Source organism: Callithrix jacchus, chromosome 2, assembly GCF_049354715.1.
Source record: "Callithrix jacchus isolate 240 chromosome 2, calJac240_pri, whole genome shotgun sequence".
In the NCBI taxonomy this organism is placed as follows: domain Eukaryota; kingdom Metazoa; phylum Chordata; class Mammalia; order Primates; family Cebidae; genus Callithrix; species Callithrix jacchus.
In genome coordinates this window covers 8,384,205-8,402,184 of record NC_133503.1, presented here as the reverse complement: position 1 = coordinate 8,402,184, position 17,980 = coordinate 8,384,205, and the positions used below count along the sequence as shown (strand labels likewise).

Sequence of the window (17,980 nt, the reverse complement as noted above, 5' to 3'; positions counted from 1 at the left end):
CAGTGAGCTCTGATTGTGCTATTGCACTCCAGTCTGGGCAACAGAGCCAGACCTTGTCTCCACAAAAAATTAAAAAATTAGCTGGGTGGCCAGGCGCGGTGGTTCACACCTGTAACAGCACTATGGGAGGTCAAGGCAGGCGGATCACGAGGTCAGGAGTTTGAGACCATCCTGGCCAACATGGCAAAACCCCATCTCTACTAAAAATACAAAAATTAGCTGGGCATGGTGACACACACCTATAGTCCCAGGTACTCGGGAGGCTGAGTCAGGAGAATTGCTTGAAACTGGGAGGCAGAGGAGGTTGCCATGAGCTGAGATTGTGCCACTGTACTCCAGCCTGGGAGAGAGAGTAAGACTCTGTCTTAAAAAAAAAAAAAAATGAGCTGCGTGTGGTGGTACACACCTGCAATCCTAGCTACGGCTGAGGCAGGAGCATCACTTAAGTTCGGGAGTTTGATGCTGCAGTGAGCTGTCATAACACCGCCACACTCCAGCCTGGGTGACAGAGAAAGACCCAATCTTCAAATAACAATAATAAAAATAAAGAAGAAGTGAGGTTCAGAATTAGCTGATTGGTTACAGCTCAGCGTTTGCCTTATTTGAACACAGTTTGAACAAACTTTGATTGGCCAAGTAGAGAAATTTGTTTTAAGTGCTTCCCTCCAAAGCCCTGTGGTTGACACGTGATTCGCCAAATCTAAATGTGCATAAGAGAGAATTTCCAGCTGCTTTAATTTGAAGGAGGTGATTAATTGTCTGGACTAATTGCCATTTTTCTGCAGTGACACACAAACAGACATACGTACCAAGCAGTGTCTTAACCAAGGCTTGGCTCATCCGTCAGAGCTGAGTGTGTTCTCGGAGGGCTAATTGACCGTACATAAATTTCCTATTGAAAATTCTAGTAAAAAACGTAGAAGGGCAGAAGGTCGTTTTTTGCAATGAATAATTGAGCTAAAAGATGCATCTTTAAGGGAAGATGGGGGATGGAGGAAGAGCTAAGAGTTGTATTTTTCAGATTTTATGAGAAATGAATGCAGGGACATTGATTCAGAAATGTTTCAGATTGAGGCTGGGTGTGGCAGATATTGCCTGTAATCTTAGCACTTTGGGAGGACGAAGCGGGCAGATCACTTGGTCTTAGGAGTCTGAGAATAGCCTGGGCAACATGGCAGAAACTTATCTCTACAAAAAATACAAAAACTAGCCAGGCATGGTGGCATGTACCTGCAGTCCCAGCCAGCTACCTAGGAGGCTGTGGTGGGAGGATTGCTTGAAGACAGGAGGCAGAGGTTGCAGTAAGCTAAGATTGTACCACTGCACTCCAGCCTGGGCAACAGCAAGACCCTGTGTCCAAAAAAAAAAGAAAAGAGAAAAATAAATTTCCAGATTGGCATCCAAGGCCCTCCCAAGTACTGCCACTTTATCACGTTCTCCACTAAGGCTCTGTGACATGAACTCTATGATTGCCTTAAGAGAAAAACCTTAGACAAATTAAATGTAACAGAATTTAATTGAACAAAGAACAATTCATAAATTGGGCAGCCTCCCAAGCCAATATCAGTTCAGAGAGTCTCTGGGGCTGCCATGTGGTGGGAGATGTATGGACAGAAAAAAGAAAATGACACACAGAAAACAGAAGTGAAGTACAGACATAGCTGATTGGTTATAGCTCAGCGTTTGAACACAGTTTGAACAAACTTTGATTGGCTGAAACGTGCTGCTTGGCAGAAGAATAAGTTATGGTCTGTTTACACATCAAGTTAGGTTACGGTTCACTGTGGGCAGAGAAACCTTTAGGTAGAACTTGAAATGGATCAAGAAGCAGCTTTAGGCTAAACTTAACTGAATAACCCAACCAAACTAGGTCTTGTGTTTTTCCTGGAGCGTGCTTTCCTTCCTCTCCATCGTCACTTATGCTGTGATTTGGACTTCTCTTTTCTCACTACAGCTGTTTGCTGAAACACAACCATCACGCCTGAGTCTTTTGCTCAGCCATCCCATGTTAACACCTCTCCTCTCTTGGGCTTTAATTATATTTTGTGTATATGTCCCTCATGAGCTTGAATTTTCTCTCTCTCGTAGTTTTATTGGACACCCCTTGTGCAGCTGACCTAAATCACTAGAACCTGGAAATGGTAAGTGGTGTGTCATTCTGCACCTCCTCCAGTCCAGTTTACTCCATATGGACCCCATGAATGATGTCTGATTTCTCTGAATGTCCAAGGCATTTGTTATCAATAATTGCATATAATTCAATTGTGTACCCCACACTTGTAATCCCAGCACTTTGGGAGGCCAAGACAGGTGGATTACCTGAGGTCAGGAGTTTGAGGCCAGCCTGGCCAACATGGTAATACCCCACTCTACTGAAAATGCAAAAATTAGCTGGGTGTGGTGTCAGGGGGCTGTAATTACAGCTACTTGGGAGGCTGAGGCAGGAGAATCACTTAAACACAGGAGGTGGAGGTTGCAGTGAGCCAAGATCACACCATTGCACTCCAGTCTGGGTGACAGAGCAAGACTCTGTCTCAAAAAAAAAAAAAAAAAAATGTATACCCTGGACCAGCATGTCCTGGCTTTTCTAGGAGGATGAGTCATTCTTTCATTGACTTAAAAAATTATAAAATCTTCTTGGCATTGTGACTTAGCACTGGAGTGTGGAAAAGGCAGGTGTTTTCATTTGCTAGAGCTACTGAAACAAAGTGCCACAGATATGGGTGCTCGAAAGACAGAAATTGACTCACTCACTATTTTGGAGGCTGGAAGCCTGAGATCAAGGTGGTGGCAGGGCTGATTCCTTCGGAGGGCTTTTCGAGAAGGATTCGTTCCAGGCCTTTCTCCTTGGCTTGTAGGAGACAGGCTGTCTTCTTCCTGTGTCGTTCTCTTGTCTTTTCTTTATATATCTGTTTTTCCTCTTGTGGGGACACGCTATTGATTAGGACCCACACTAACGATCTCGTTTTCATTTGGTTACATCTTTAAAGACCTTAGCACCAAATATGGCTACATTCTGTGGTCCTGGGGTATAGGACTTCAACATAGGAATTGTGGGGAATCAGAGTTCAGCATGTAATGATATGCTTGTTGCCCTCACAGAATTTATAGTTTATAGGAAGGTACAGACAAGTAAGCAGGTGATTGCAATGCAGTGTGATCAGTGCACAGCAGTAGAAGAGCCGCAGAAAACTGTGGACAGAACGACACATAATCCAGGCTTGCGGTGGGGTGGAAAAAGCCACCCAGAGGAAGTGATGTTTAAGCTGAGACCTGAAGAATTCATAGAAGTGACCTAAGAAAAAGGGGTGGGAGAAGATTATTCTAGGCAGAGGAAAGTGCACAGGCAGTGTCCCTGGGGGTAAGAGTATGTATATCAGTTAGCTATTGCCTCAACAAAGCTGTGTAACAAAGATCTCCATGGCATAACAACAGTCATGTGTTCTCATTCATGGATTGGCTTGGCTGGGGTGGTTCTGCTCTCTGTGACTTCATTCTAGGAAACAGGTTGAGCGATTCTCACTCCCTGGAAGAAACTCTTCTCATGACCATGGCAGAAGCAGAAGAGCGCACACAAACCAGACAAACGTTTCAAATCCTTCTTTGCATCAACCCACATGCCATTGTCCAAAGCAAATGATATGATCAAGTCCAAAATGGAGTGAAGGACACTCTTCCCAAGGAAGTGGAGAGTGCTGGGGCAGAGGCAGGGCTGAGTATTTCTGAGAAACAGTCTGTCTGATCGATAACAATGTGATCCTGTTGAAAGTGGCACAGTGTGGCTGGAGCAAAGAACTCCAGCAGTGAGGGCCCCAGCTCTGCAAGCTGCCACGTAAAATCCACAGTGGGGGCTTCTGCATGAGATTGAAGAGGATGTAGTGATTACGGTGTTGTTTTTTTTCTTCTTTTTCTGAGATGCAGTCTCACTCTGTCACCCAGGCCGGAGTGCAGTGGCATGACTTTGGCTCACTGCAGCCTCCACCTCCTGGGTTCAAGCAATTCTTCTGCCTCAGCCTCCTGAGTAGCTGGGATTACAGGTGTCCACCATCACGACTGGCTAATTTTTGTATTTTTAGTAGAGATGGGGTTTAACTATGTTGGTCAGGCTTGTCTTGAATTCCTGACCTTGTGATCTACCTGCCTCAGCCTCCCAAAGTGCTGGGATTACAGGCGTGAGCCACAGTGCCTGATCGTGATTACGATTTCTCATCCTGGATCTTGTGGCAACTTCTTAAATGCTGTAGTGACCTCCAGGCTGTCTTTGGTTGGCTGGGTGCTCATGGAAAGATTTCCTGTGGTTCATATCCATTCAAGGCTGTGTGCTTTATACCCCATTGCCTTCTCCCATCATCAATGCCTGCGTACTCATAGTCTGTGTCACATGATGTTGAAGGGGCATATAGGTTATCCTGCTGCCTTCCAAGTTTGTTTTCATAGGGGCCTCTTTGAGACCTATAGAGTGAGATGAGGAGGTCAGAGGTCCTAAGGGGATATGTGGCCTCCAGAAAGCCCCAGCTGGGTAGTTCCCAGGGTTCCATCAAGACCACCTTTAGTAGGGAATAGCCTACACCATCATTGAGCAACCTTACTCTTCCCTTCAGGTTCTGTTCTCATGCTTTCCAGCTTCTCCCAGCTTAGGCCCTGTTTGGGTTGAATTGTGTCGTCTTTCCATTCGTGCTGAAGTTCTAACCCCCAAAATCTCAGAATGCGACCTTATTTGGAGACAGGCTCTTTAAAGAGGTGGCCAAGCTAAAATGAAGTCATAGAGGTGGGTCCTCATCTAATACAACTGATCTCCTTATAAAAAGGGGAAATTTGGACACAGGGACACAGGCTCACACAGAGAAGATAACATGAAGTCACAGGGAGAAAACGGCCATCTATGAGCTAAAGGGAGATGCTGAGATTCACTCAGGGTGGTTGGCAAGATATTAAGGGAAATATTAGGTAAAGTGTAAGATTATAGTCCCAAACCTTTTGAAAGGCCAAAAGGTTTTCCTGAGACTGGCTGAAGGCAGCCAGTTCCTATCTTAGAGCATTAGGTCATAGGGTGAAGATTAGGGACAATAAAATCTTCCCCAGTTAAGTCTTGTTTACCCCACATTCCCTTGTCTTTGTTTGCTCATGTGAACTTTGTGTGGGATGGTCCTCTCAGGGGAGGTGGAAGGGGAATTACCCATTAATGTTGTTTACTTCATGTTAATCATCCACAAGCATGTTGATTTAGAACTTCTGTTATTAAATCTATACGGAATAAATGTGGGGAGGAACATTGAGTAGCGGTCAGTTAGCTGCCATCACCCTCTGAGAGCAGCTGACAATCCCCTAGCCCCACTCTTACACTGTATACTGTGTGTGTTTATGTAAAAATACAAAACCTAGCCAGGTGTGCTGGTGTGTGCCTGTAGTCCTAGCTACTCAGGAGGCTGAGGCAGGAGAATCGCTTGAATGCGGGAGGGGGAGGCAGAGATTGCAGTGAGCTGAGATTGCGCCACTGCACTCCATCCTGGGTGACATAGGGTGACTCCATCTCCAAAAAAAAAAAAAAAAAAAAGAAAGAATAGAAGAACCAATGAGCAGCCCATGCTACTTCCCTGCCTACCTGCCTATGGAGTAGCCATTCTTTTGGTTTTTTTTACTTCTCTAATAAACTTGCCTTTATTTTATGGAGTAATTTGAATTCTTTCTTGGCCGAGATCCAAGAACCCTCTCTCAGGGTCTGAATCAGGACTCCTTTCTGGTAATATCAGCACCTAGAATGGTGTCTGGAACCTTATTATTACATACAAAATACTTGCCAGTGAATGAATGAGTCTCAGCAGGAGGAGGTGCCATGGTACTCCAGGCTCCTTTTGTTGGTTTCCTTGTTCAGTCACTGTACTGTCTTGGAATCCAGAAAAAAAAAAAGAATAGATTCAAATAAGGTTTAGACTTGGGACAGGATAGGAATAGGGGTGGTAAGAGGCCCAGCAAACTGCCTGGGAGTGTAACTACTCCGTGGGTTCACCTTGCCTACTGCGTAGACAGAGCGAACTTACCGACACAGGGGAATTGCGATGAAAAGAGAAATTCATGCAGAGCCAGCTGTGTGAGAGATGGGAGTTTTATTATGACTTAAATCAGTCTCCTGAGCATTCGGGGATCCAGGGATGAGAGGTTTTGTTTTGTTTTCTTTTATATATATATATATATATATATATATATATATATATATAACTTTACTTTCAGTTCATTTAATTTTTTTTAATTTTAATTTTTACAGATAGCTTGTTTCTAGTTTTTTTTACTTTAAAACATTTTTAATTTTTATTATACCTTAAGTTTTGAGATGCATGTGCAGAACATGCAGGTTTGTTACATAGGTATACACGTGCCAGGGTGGTTTGCTGAACCCATCAAGCAACCATTGACAGGATCAGAATTTTTAAAGATAATTTGGTCTGTAACTGTCCTTCCTGCCAAACTACCCACCCCACCACTCCAGCTTGTACCCCTGCTCTCTTTAAAATAGCCAGTAGGGATTAGTCTAGACTGCATGGTCTAACCCTAGCCAATAGGGAATTGTAATAGTGGGGTTTAGGGGTTCAGCATGCCCTCAGTACCCCTGAGTGGATGTTTCTCCAGGTTCTTGGTCTCCTGCCCTCTCAAGACTGAGAGAGGGGACCATGGCGCAGTGCTCAGTAAATGCTGGACACAAAAGTGATTGTAGAAAGTGATTTATTTAAAGAGAGAGAGAAACCGGAGAAGGAGAGAGAAAGAAACAGCCAACTCTCACACTGAGTGAGAGAATCCAGAAAGATGGAATCCAGGAGAGGAAAGCAGCTTCCACGAGAGTGTTAGGGACTAGAGAGAGAGAGACGGAGTTTAGGAGGGGAAGACAGGCTTCCACGAGAGAGTGTGGAAGGGGACTCCAGAGGGAAAATCCAGGATAGAGAAAAGCAGCTTCCATGAAGGGAGTGTTTGTGGAAGGGGATCCAAACATGGAGTCTGAAGGGGTGTGGAAGAAGGGGACTTTTAACCTGGGAGGAACCCCCACCTTTTTAAAGACCCCAGGCCGATGAAAGGAGTTCCTCAGAACTTCCGCTGGAGTGACTGACTCCTAGTTTCTTCCTGCTTACGTGAAATTTAAATGTAACCATTAAACCTCCGGGATGGATATGGGGGAGGGGCATGGCACTGGGAAATTTTTGCCCTTAAAACTCTGCCCCTTTGTGGACCTGGAAAAAGAAGACATTCCCTTAGAATGACACAGCAGTAGGGGCAACCTCCCTCAGGAATAAATGCCCCTTCCCCTCCCTTGCCCAGGTGTGCATTCATCATTGTTCCATCCATGAGGTGCACCCTTCTGTAGAAGTAAACTGCTTTGCTGAGAGGATTTATCTTCCAGTGCTATTTCTTTTGTGGCATCAAAATTTTACATATAACATCCAGGACTGCTTCCTCCTGTTGGGGTGAAGAAGTGGGGTGGGGGGTGCCACCGAGATTTGAGCTGGGGGCACCTTCCATTTCATGTCATCCACTCCGGCACCTGGCAGGTCCACTTTCTCTGACTTCTCCAGAGAACAAAAGGCTGTGGTTCAGAAAGAGATCTGCTCCCAGCTTCCTTGGAGTTTAATCCCATTAATTCCCACTGGGGGCCGAGTCTCTGGCAACTGTTAAAAGAAAGGGAAAGGAACTAAGCTCTTTCCAAAGAGTTAGGGAGAAGGAGGGGGACCAAGAGAGGCCCCAGGAAAAGAACTTCAAAAAGGAGATTCACATACATTATCCAGTCCTTCTCCGTGGGACCTCCGGCATGGCTTGTTTGGTAAGAATTGTGTTGTTAAGGGTCTCTATTGCCATAAGAAGGAAAATCACTCCTCCAACGAGGTTCAGAATCTCCTCCCCAGTTATCCCAGGCAGGCTGTGTGCACCTTGGAGCCCTGGCAATGGGTTCATGCAAGTGAGGAAACCAGGTGGCCTTCACAGTGGCCACCTCCCTTGGTCTCTGCCCACATCACATGCTGTTAAAGAGATACAAAGCTCGACACTTATTACAGGACACCAGATGGGCTTTATTCAGACTGTGGCAGGTCAGATCTTCATAACCACTGTTTCAACACTAAGTGGTTACATTAAATATTAAAAGCTGAAAGCTTGGGCGTGGGGGTTCACGCCTGTAATCCTAGCACTTTGGGAGGCGGAGGCAGGCAGATCACTTGAGGCCGGGAGTTCGAGACCAGCCTGACCAACATGGAGAAACACTGTCTCTACTAAAAATAAAAAATTAGCTGGGCGTGGTGGCACATGCCTGTAATCCCAGCTACTTGGAATGCTGAGGCAGGAGACTCGCTTCAACCTGGGAGGTAAAGGTTGTGGTGAGCTGAGATCATGCCGTTGTACTCCAGCCTAGGCAACAAGAGCAAAACTGTCTCAAAAATAAATTAAAATAAAATAAAACCAAAAGCTGAAAGAGCCAGGCCCTTATACAAACGCTGGAATTTGACAAAAGCCCACCAAGACTTTTGCCTAGGCCTTTCCTGGGCCTTGAAACATGACAAGATAACAAAGGAAGTCTTAACAGGACCCATTTACGATTAAACAAGTTTTTATTGTGGGTCTGAAGCAACTCCCCAGACCTCCACAATCAAGCGTTATTGGGGTCTAGAGGAACTCTCAAACCTTCACGACTTAGCAGGAAACAGGATAAGCGTAATCTCCCCTGGCACCTGGACTCGTCTAGATTAAGTAAATTGACTGAGGCTCCAGAGGAAGCTCTTCGGGACTCAGACCTTAGTTTTAGATTAGAAGAAATTAATTATTTATGTCTTTAGTGTCATACACACTTACACATAAACATACAGCTTAGAAGGTATATAAGCTCTGGAAAACTTTGTAATAATGTGTTGGTCTGGAGAGATTTTCCCAGCATTCTCCTTGTCCCCAGTTACAGAAATAAACTCTCCTCTTTCCCAGTTCATTTGCATCTTGTTATTGGGCCTCAAGAATTGCAGCCTGACCCTTTTGTTCCGGGAGCAAGACTGCCGCAGGAGGGAAGAAAGACTTCGGTGTAAACAGAGTCTGCCAGAACAGAAGGTGTTTTTCAATGCTGGGCAGACTCAAGGAAAGGTACTGAAGGATGCTAAGGGGTGGGTGTCTATGATTAGCCCATCTGAGTTGTTAATTCGTGTTTATCTGGAGAAGAAGTAAACTTCTCATATCTTTAGGACAGGAGGTAGTTCTGCGTGTTGGAAAAGGCACCCAGGAAGTTAGGCCGTTAGCCTCCGACTAGGAACAGGGAGACAGAAGAGCTGTCACCCTAGATGTTTGCATTTCAAAGAAATGTCTCCCAGAAACATTTCTGCATTGTAGGAGACTTATGTCTCAAAGGGACAGAGAAAGAGTTCCCAAAAGCCAAGATTTCTAAAGTCGGGAGCCTATAGTCACGGTTAGGCTGGAAGAAATGGTACATTATTTTGTCAGTGTGTCAACAGAGCTCAGGATTAGAACTTACAGGGGAGATATGTATTCTGCAAGATTTAGGGGTTCACAGGGAATTTCCTTGTGAGCAATGTGAGGGAGGCCATCTGCGGAGACATGTGACCTTTGATTATTCTCAGAATGAGGGAATGTGGTAACTTCCCGGGTCCACATGGGGCGTGCTTTCAAAGGCAAGAACTTCCCCGCAAGGCGCCTGACTGCCTTGATTCCCGTCTCCATCCGGGAGCTGAGAGGTCTTTGTGGAGCGTGGAGGTCTTTGTCTAACTTTCGCCAGCTGGGGAAGGGAGACTGGCCAGGTGAGCCTCTTTTGTTTCGCCGGCCCGTGAAGGGAGACTGGCCAGGTGAGCTTCACCCAGTAGAAAAGCCCGCCAAAAGCTGTGGGCGGACTCTGGGCCAAACAGCCAATCAGGTGTCAGAAGTAAAGATCAGTCATTCCAACGGACGTTTAAAGAAACTCCTCTCATAGGACGAGAACTTGACTGGGGCGGGAGTAAGCTCCAGATTAAAGACCTCCCGCCCCCCACGTGCACAGAGGCTTTCCGCTTCTGGGATTCCCTCCCCCAGCAGCTGGGGAGCTGGCTTTTCTGCGTCCCTCTCTACTTCTCTTTCTCTCTCTGCCTGATAAATCGCTTTTCTGCAGAAGCTCTTGGGGTCTGATATTTACCTGGAGAGTATCACGGCGCCAGGGCCTCCTACCCATTCTTGGGCGGTCAGGAGCCCAAGGGCCTCAGCACGCCCGGGCACCTCCCATCATGGAGCTGAGCCTCGCCCGCGTCCCGCAACCTGGTTTTTTGGATGAGGCTATGACACAGGCTTGTCAGATGACAGCCGTCTGTTTGGACACAAAAAGGAAGGCAGTGTTGTGTGGCTCACTTCCCAAGCTGAACTTCACCTTTGCCATAGTGTGCTTGGGGTCCTGAGATCCTGTTTTCATTCGCGGAGGCTTGAGTGGTTCCCGGGCAGCCACAGCAGTCGCTGCGCCCGGAAGCTGGCTTTCCTCGGACGCTTTTGGCTCCAGGAACGTGGGTTGAGAGCGTGGAACGTTTCTGCCACAAAAAGAACCATTCTCGGGAAACTAAAGGAAAGGAAGCTCTGAACAAAGGAAGGTGGATGCAGAAGACGTGTACCGCGTGACGCTGTGTATCCAAAGTTCAGAAACCACGCCGATTAATCCAAGGACAGGGACGGCTCTTCAGAGTCAGGTAGTGAGCTGGAAGGGACCAGGGGGCAGCAAATGCGGGCGGCGCTCTTGTTATTAGGGACCAGGGGGCAGCAAATGCGGACGGTGCTCTTGTTATTAGGGACCAGGGGGCAGCAAATGCGGACGGCGCTCTTGTCATTAGGGACCAGGGGGCAGCAAATGCGGGCGGCGCTCTTGTCATTAGGGACCAGGGGGCAGCAAATGCGGACGGTGCTCTTGTTATTAGGGACCAGGGGGCAGCAAATGCGGACGGCGCTCTTGTCATTAGGGACCAGGGGGCAGCAAATGCGGACGGCGCTCTTGTTATTAGGGACCAGGGACCAGGGGGCAGCAAATGCGGACGGCGCTCTTGTCATTAGGGACCAGGGGGACCAGGGGGCAGCAAATGCGGACGGCGCTCTTGTTATTAGGGACCAGGGACCAGGGACCAGGGGGCAGCAAATGCGGACGGTGCTCTTGTTATTAGGGACCAGGGGGCAGCAAATGCGGACGGCGCTCTTGTTATTAGGGACCAGGGACCAGGGGGCAGCAAATGCGGACGGCGCTCTTGTTATTAGGGACCAGGGGGCAGCAAATGCGGGCGGCGCTCTTGTCATTAGGGACCAGGGACCAGGGGGCAGCAAATGCGGACGGTGCTCTTGTTATTAGGGACCAGGGGGCAGCAAATGCGGACGGCGCTCTTGTTATTAGGGACCAGGGGGCAGCAAATGCGGACGGCGCTCTTGTTATTAGGGACCAGGGGGCAGCAAATGCGGACGGTGCTCTTGTTATTAGGGACCAGGGGGCAGCAAATGCGGACGGCGCTCTTGTTATTAGGGACCAGGGACCAGGGGGCAGCAAATGCGGACGGCGCTCTTGTCATTAGGGACCAGGGACCAGGGGGCAGCAAATGCGGACGGTGCTCTTGTTATTAGGGATCAGGGACCAGGGGGCAGCAAATGCGGACGGTGCCCTTGTTATTAGGGACCAGGGACCAGGGGGCAGCAAATGCGGACGGCGCTCTTGTTATTAGGGACCAGGGACCAGGGGGCAGCAAATGCGGACGGCGCTCTTGTCATTAGGGACGAGGGACCAGGGGGCAGCAAATGCGGACGGTGCTCTTGTTATTAGGGATCAGGGACCAGGGGGCAGCAAATGCGGACGGTGCCCTTGTTATTAGGGACCAGGGACCAGGGGGCAGCAAATGCGGACGGCGCTCTTGTCATTAGGGACCAGGGACCAGGGGGCAGCAAATGCGGACGGTGCTCTTGTTATTAGGGACCAGGGGGCAGCAAATGCGGGCGGCGCTCTTGTTATTAGGGACCAGGGGGCAGCAAATGCGGACGGCGCTCTTGTTATTAGGGACCAGGGACCAGGGGGCAGCAAATGCGGACGGTGCTCTTGTTATTAGGGACCAGGGACCAGGGGGCAGCAAATGCGGACGGCGCTCTTGTTATTAGGGACCAGGGACCAGGGGGCAGCAAATGCGGACGGTGCTCTTGTTATTAGGGACCAGGGACCAGGGGGCAGCAAATGCGGACGGAGCTCTTGTTATTAGGGACCAGGGACCAGGGGGCAGCAAATGCGGACGGCGCTCTTGTCATTAGGGACCAGGGGGACCAGGGGGCAGCAAATGCGGACGGCGCTCTTGTTATTAGGGACCAGGGACCAGGGGGCAGCAAATGCGGACGGCGCTCTTGTTATTAGGGACCAGGGACCAGGGGGCAGCAAATGCGGGCGGCGCTCTTGTTATTAGGGACCAGGGGGCAGCAAATGCGGACGGTGCTCTTGTTATTAGGGACCAGGGACCAGGGGGCAGCAAATGCGGACGGTGCTCTTGTCATTAGGGACCAGGGACCAGGGGGCAGCAAATGCGGGCGGCGCTCTTGTTATTAGGGACCAGGGGGCAGCAAATGCGGACGGCGCTCTTGTTATTAGGGACCAGGGACCAGGGGGCAGCAAATGCGGGCGGCGCTCTTGTCATTAGGGACCAGGGGGCAGCAAATGCGGACGGCGCTCTTGTTATTAGGGACCAGGGGGCAGCAAATGCGGACGGTGCTCTTGTTATTAGGGACCAGGGGGCAGCAAATGCGGACGGTGCTCTTGTTATTAGGGACCAGGGGGCAGCAAATGCGGACGGCGCTCTTGTTATTAGGGACCAGGGACCAGGGGGCAGCAAATGCGGGCGGCGCTCTTGTCATTAGGGACCAGGGGGCAGCAAATGCGGACGGCGCTCTTGTTATTAGGGACCAGGGGGCAGCAAATGCGGACGGTGCTCTTGTCATTAGGGACCAGGGACCAGGGGGCAGCAAATGCGGACGGTGCTCTTGTCATTAGGGACCAGGGACCAGGGGGCAGCAAATGCGGACGGTGCTCTTGTTATTAGGGACCAGGGACCAGGGGGCAGCAAATGCGGACGGTGCTCTTGTTATTAGGGACCAGGGACCAGGGGGCAGCAAATGCGGACGGTGCTCTTGTTATTAGGGACCAGGGACCAGGGGGCAGCAAATGCGGACGGCGCTCTTGTCATTAGGGACCAGGGGGCAGCAAATGCGGACGGCGCTCTTGTCATTAGGGACCAGGGGGCAGCAAATGCGGACGGCGCTCTTGTCATTAGGGACCAGGGGGCAGCAAATGCGGACGGCGCTCTTGTTATTAGGGACCAGGGGGCAGCAAATGCGGACGGCGCTCTTGTCATTAGGGACCAGGGGGCAGCAAATGCGGACGGCGCTCTTGTCATTAGGGACCAGGGGGCAGCAAATGCGGACGGCGCTCTTGTCATTAGGGACCAGGGGGCAGCAAATGCGGACGGCGCTCTTGTCATTAGGGACCAGGGGGCAGCAAATGCGGACGGCGCTCTTGTCATTAGGGACCAGGGGGCAGCAAATGCGGACGGCGCTCTTGTCATTAGGGACCAGGGGGCAGCAAATGCGGACGGCGCTCTTGTTATTAGGGACCAGGGGGCAGCAAATGCGGACGGCGCTCTTGTTATTAGGGACCAGGGACCAGGGGGCAGCAAATGCAGACGGCGCTCTTGTCATTAGTGATCTGTGTGCCACTTACATGGTTGGGCTCCCCTTGAGAGCATCCATCCAGTGGTACACTTGCTACTCAACTGCTTTTCTGTGTGTCTGTCGTACCTCAATACATATCTCCCCTGTAAGTTCCAAACCTGAGCTCTGTTGAAAGACGCACTGACAATGTCAATTACCAACTCACTTTTACAGGACAAGGAGAAGACCAGAAACCATCTCTCCATCTGTACCCTAAAACAAATGCATCATTTTGTTTTTGTTTTTTGTTTTGAGATGGAGTCTAGCTCTGTTGCCCAGGCTGGAGTGCAGGGGCGCTCACTGCAAGCAAAGAGAAGGCCAAAGACCGAGAAAGTCAGAGAAGCTGTGGCAGCCAGGAACAATCTAACCAGTCACGAGGAGTGAACGTCATGGGGTATCCTGGGTGAAATCCTGAAAACAGGAAAAGGGCATTAATTAAAAGGTAAGGACCTGTTACTGCAGTATGGACTTTAGCTAATAATAACGTCTTCAGTTCACGAATTATGTAGATGTGGCAAAGGAACGTAAGATGTTAATGATGTGGAAATTTGCATGTGGCATCTGGGAATTCTGTACTATGTTTGCAATCTTTCTGTAAAGGTAAAACTATACTTTAAATGTTAAAACAGGGTCAGGGCTAGTGGCTCACACCTGTAATCCCAGCACCTGGTGAGGCAGAGGCAAGAGGATCTCTGGAGGTCACGAGTTTGAGACCAGCCTGGGCAACATAGTGAGACTCTATCTCTACGAAAAAAATTTTAAAAAGTAGCCAGATGTGGTGGTGAACACCTGTAGTCCCAGCTACTTGGGAGGCTGAGGCAGGAGGATTGCCTGAGCCCAGGAGTTTGAGGTTTCAGTGAGTTATGGTGATGTCACTGTACTCCAGCCTGGGTTACAGAGCAAGACTTCTCTCTCCTCCCCCTCCCCCTCCCCCTCTTCTCCTTCCCCTCCCCCTCTTCCCCTTCCCCTCCCCCTCCTCCCCTCCCCTCCTACTCCTCCCCCTCCCCCTCTCCATATATATGTGTGTGTTTATATATATATATATATATATATGTAATTTCTATCTATATATTATCTACCTACCTACCTACCTATCTATGAGATAAAAAGTTTTCCAGGCTCACAGTTGTAGAAGCTGGGAGAGCAAGATGAAAATGCTGGCATGGTTGATTTCTGGTGAGAATTGTCTTCCTGATTTGTACTTGGTTGTCTTCTCTCTGTGTCTCCCCATGGTAGAGAGAGAGAGAGAGAGAGAGAGAGAGAGAGAGAGAGAGAAAGATGGAGCAAGGTGTCTGGTGCCTCTTTGTATAAGAGCACTAACCCCATCATGACTTTATCTAAAGCTAATTAGCCCCAAAGACCCCATCTCCAAATACCATCACACCGGGGGGTTAGAGGTTCAGCACATGAATTTTTAGGGAGACACAGTTTATTTTGTTAATGTTTAAAAATTATTCATTTATTTATTTTGAGACAGAGTCTTGCTCTGTTGCCCAGGCTGGAGTGCAGTGGTGGCATCTCAGCTCACTGTGTCCTCTGCCTTCTGGGTTCAGGTGATTCTCCTGCCTCAGTCTCCTGAGTAGCTGGGACTACAGGCACCTGCCACCATGCCTGGCTAGTTTTTGTATTTTTAGTAGAGATGGGGTTTTGCCATGTTGGCCAGGCTGGTCTCAAACTCCTGACCTCGGGTGATCCTCTCAGCTTGGCCTCCTAAAGTGGTGGGATTACAGGCGTGAGCAGCCCATTCATACTCTCTTAATACAGGTTTAGCCTCATGGTGGGGGAGAGGGCAAGGGCCCCTGGGCCACCTCTCCTGCAGAGGTAGATTATGGCCCAGCTGTGCTCACGGCTTTATCCCAGAGCAAGCACTAGGCAGGGGTGTGTCTGTAGGACACTCACTACCTCTCAGGTGTGTGGCAGGATACCTGCTCCAGCCTCAGCCGTCATTCTATAGTGGAGAACCTGCTTACATAGGAATGAGATTGAGGCATACCTAGGAGGCAAGTTAGGTGAAATGCTGGAGTGAACCAGCGTTTCATCAGAGCTGACTCAAGATAACCCTCCAAGAAGCAGAATCTGTAGAAGCGGCCAAGAGCAACCCGGAAGGAGCTTGAGATCATGCAGGCCTCCATGATTTACCAACCAGTGCTCATACACACAGGTGGCAGGTGGAGAATGAGCTCTGGGACCATGGCAGGGTGTTTAGAATTCTCTCATTCTTACCTGTCCCAAACTCCACAATGATGACAATTTCTTTTTATCCTCATGCATTTTACAATAATTGTTGTTATAGTAACATGTATGCTCGCCAGATCTGGAGCAATCACTGTTACTCTTGGAAGGGCTGTTTTCTTGCCTTGTGTTTTAAAGCAGCAACAAGACTACTGTGCTGTTGGATCCTTAACTCCATAATGCAATAGCTGCGGCACACTATTTATAAATGCGGTCATTTCCTTCTGAGGAAAAGATGTGGGTTTGAGACCAGGGGTTCAAGACCAGCCTGGTCAACATAGCAAGATCCCATCTCTACAAAATTTTTTTTTTTTTTTTTGAGATGGAGTTTTGCTCTTGTTACCCAGGCTGGAGTGCAATGGCACCATCTCGGCTGATTGCAACCTCCGCCTCCTGGGTTCAGGCAATTCTCCTGCTCAGCCTCCTGAATGGCTGGGATTACAGGCACGTGCCACCATGCCCAGCTAATTTTTTGTATTCTTAGTAGAGACGGGGTTTCACCACGTTGACCAGGATGGTCTCGATCTCTTGACCTTGTAATCCACCCGCCTCGGCCTCCCAAAGTGCTGGGATGACAGGCTTGAGCCACCATGCCCGGCCCGCCCCCAATTTTTGTTTTTTTAATTAGCCAGGCAGGCTGGTTGTGGCTCATGCCTGAAATCCCAGCACTTTAGGAGGCTGAGGTGGGTGGAGCGAGACCAGCCTGGCCAACATGGTAAAACCCTATCTTTACTAAAAGTACAAAAAAATTAGGCATGGTGGTGGCCACCTATAATCCCAGCTACTCAGGAGGCTGAGGGAGGAGAATTGCTTGAAGCTGGGAGGCAGGGATTGCAGTGAGCCAAGATTGTGCCACTGCACTCCAGCCTGGGTGACAGAGCAACACTTTGTCAAAAAAAGAAAAAAATAGCCAGGCATGGTGGTAGGCACCTCTAATCCCAGCTACTTGGGAAGCTGAGATGGGAGGATCTAAAAAATGAGGATTTTGGGTTTAGCTTGACTGGAGACCCAGGTTCTTTGATGGAGTAGGAGGTGATACGTAGTGTGTGACATGTTGAAAACCACTGAAGAATTTCAAATTACTCAGTCACCACGTGAGAAGACTGCAGAGTGGCAGGGCTGGGATGAGATCTGTGCACGGTGAACACCTGGTTCATAGTAGGTAGGCAGATCAAGATGCTTAAACCATTGGACTGAGCTCTTGACTGCTGACTTCCAGTCTGGAGTAATGTCTTTGGCAAATCCCAGAGAATAAAATGGCAGCCTTCTCCAGGGCACTAGGCTGCACAAGGCTTGGGTGAGTGTGGACTGGTGCAAAGGTAGCTATGCACCCGGCCCCTGGGCTTGTGTTCCAGAGACCCCATGACCCTCTCATCTTAGCCATCAGATCCATCAGATCCATTCCTTTCCTTTCTGGCTCGTTTTGCCCCAGCTGCTTCTCTTTGCACATCAGGCTGAGCCAGCCTGTCTCTGTTCAGGTCCATCCCATGGTCTCTTCCTTTCTGGCTCGTTTTGCCCCAGTTGCTTCTCTTTGCACATCAGGCTGAGTTCCAGCCTGCCCCTGTTCAGGTCCATCCCATGGTCTCTTTACTATGACATCCTGGGGATCTATTTGGAGTTTGGGGTCATATGAATGTGCAGGTGACTCAGAAGGCTTTTCTACCAGGAGAGGAGTTTGCAGGTGTCAGCACGGCGTTGGGGAGCACAAGCAGCAGAGGGGAAAAGAAGTGTAATGCTGATAGGTTTTTTCATCAAAATATTTCCCCCCAATCTTTTTTTTTCCCTAGACAGAGACTCACTGTGTCAGCCAGGCTGGAGTGCAGTGGCACCATCTCGACTCACTGCAACCTCCGCCTCCCAGGTTCAAGTGATTCTTCTGCCTCAGCCTCCTAAGTAGCACGTACAGGCATGTAATCCCAGTAGCCACCATGCCTGCCTAATTTTTGTATTTTTAGTAGAGATGGGGTTTCACCATGTTGGCCAGGCTGGTCTTGATCTCCTGACCTTGTGACCCACCTACCTCAGCCTCCCAAAGGGC

At 49.1% G+C, this 17,980-nt stretch overlaps 1 long non-coding RNA gene across 13 annotated transcripts in view; it reads left to right on the top strand.

Moving 5' to 3' along the window:
• The window catches only part of LOC118149188 (uncharacterized), a 219,237-nt gene that overhangs the window by 128,726 nt on the left and 72,531 nt on the right, over positions 1-17,980 (top strand). For all 13 annotated transcript variants that reach the window (XR_013528685.1, XR_013528681.1, XR_013528684.1 and 10 more), the window contains exon 5: positions 13,966-14,152. This is a non-coding gene — a long non-coding RNA (uncharacterized LOC118149188). The remainder of the gene's footprint in view (positions 1-13,965; positions 14,153-17,980) is intronic.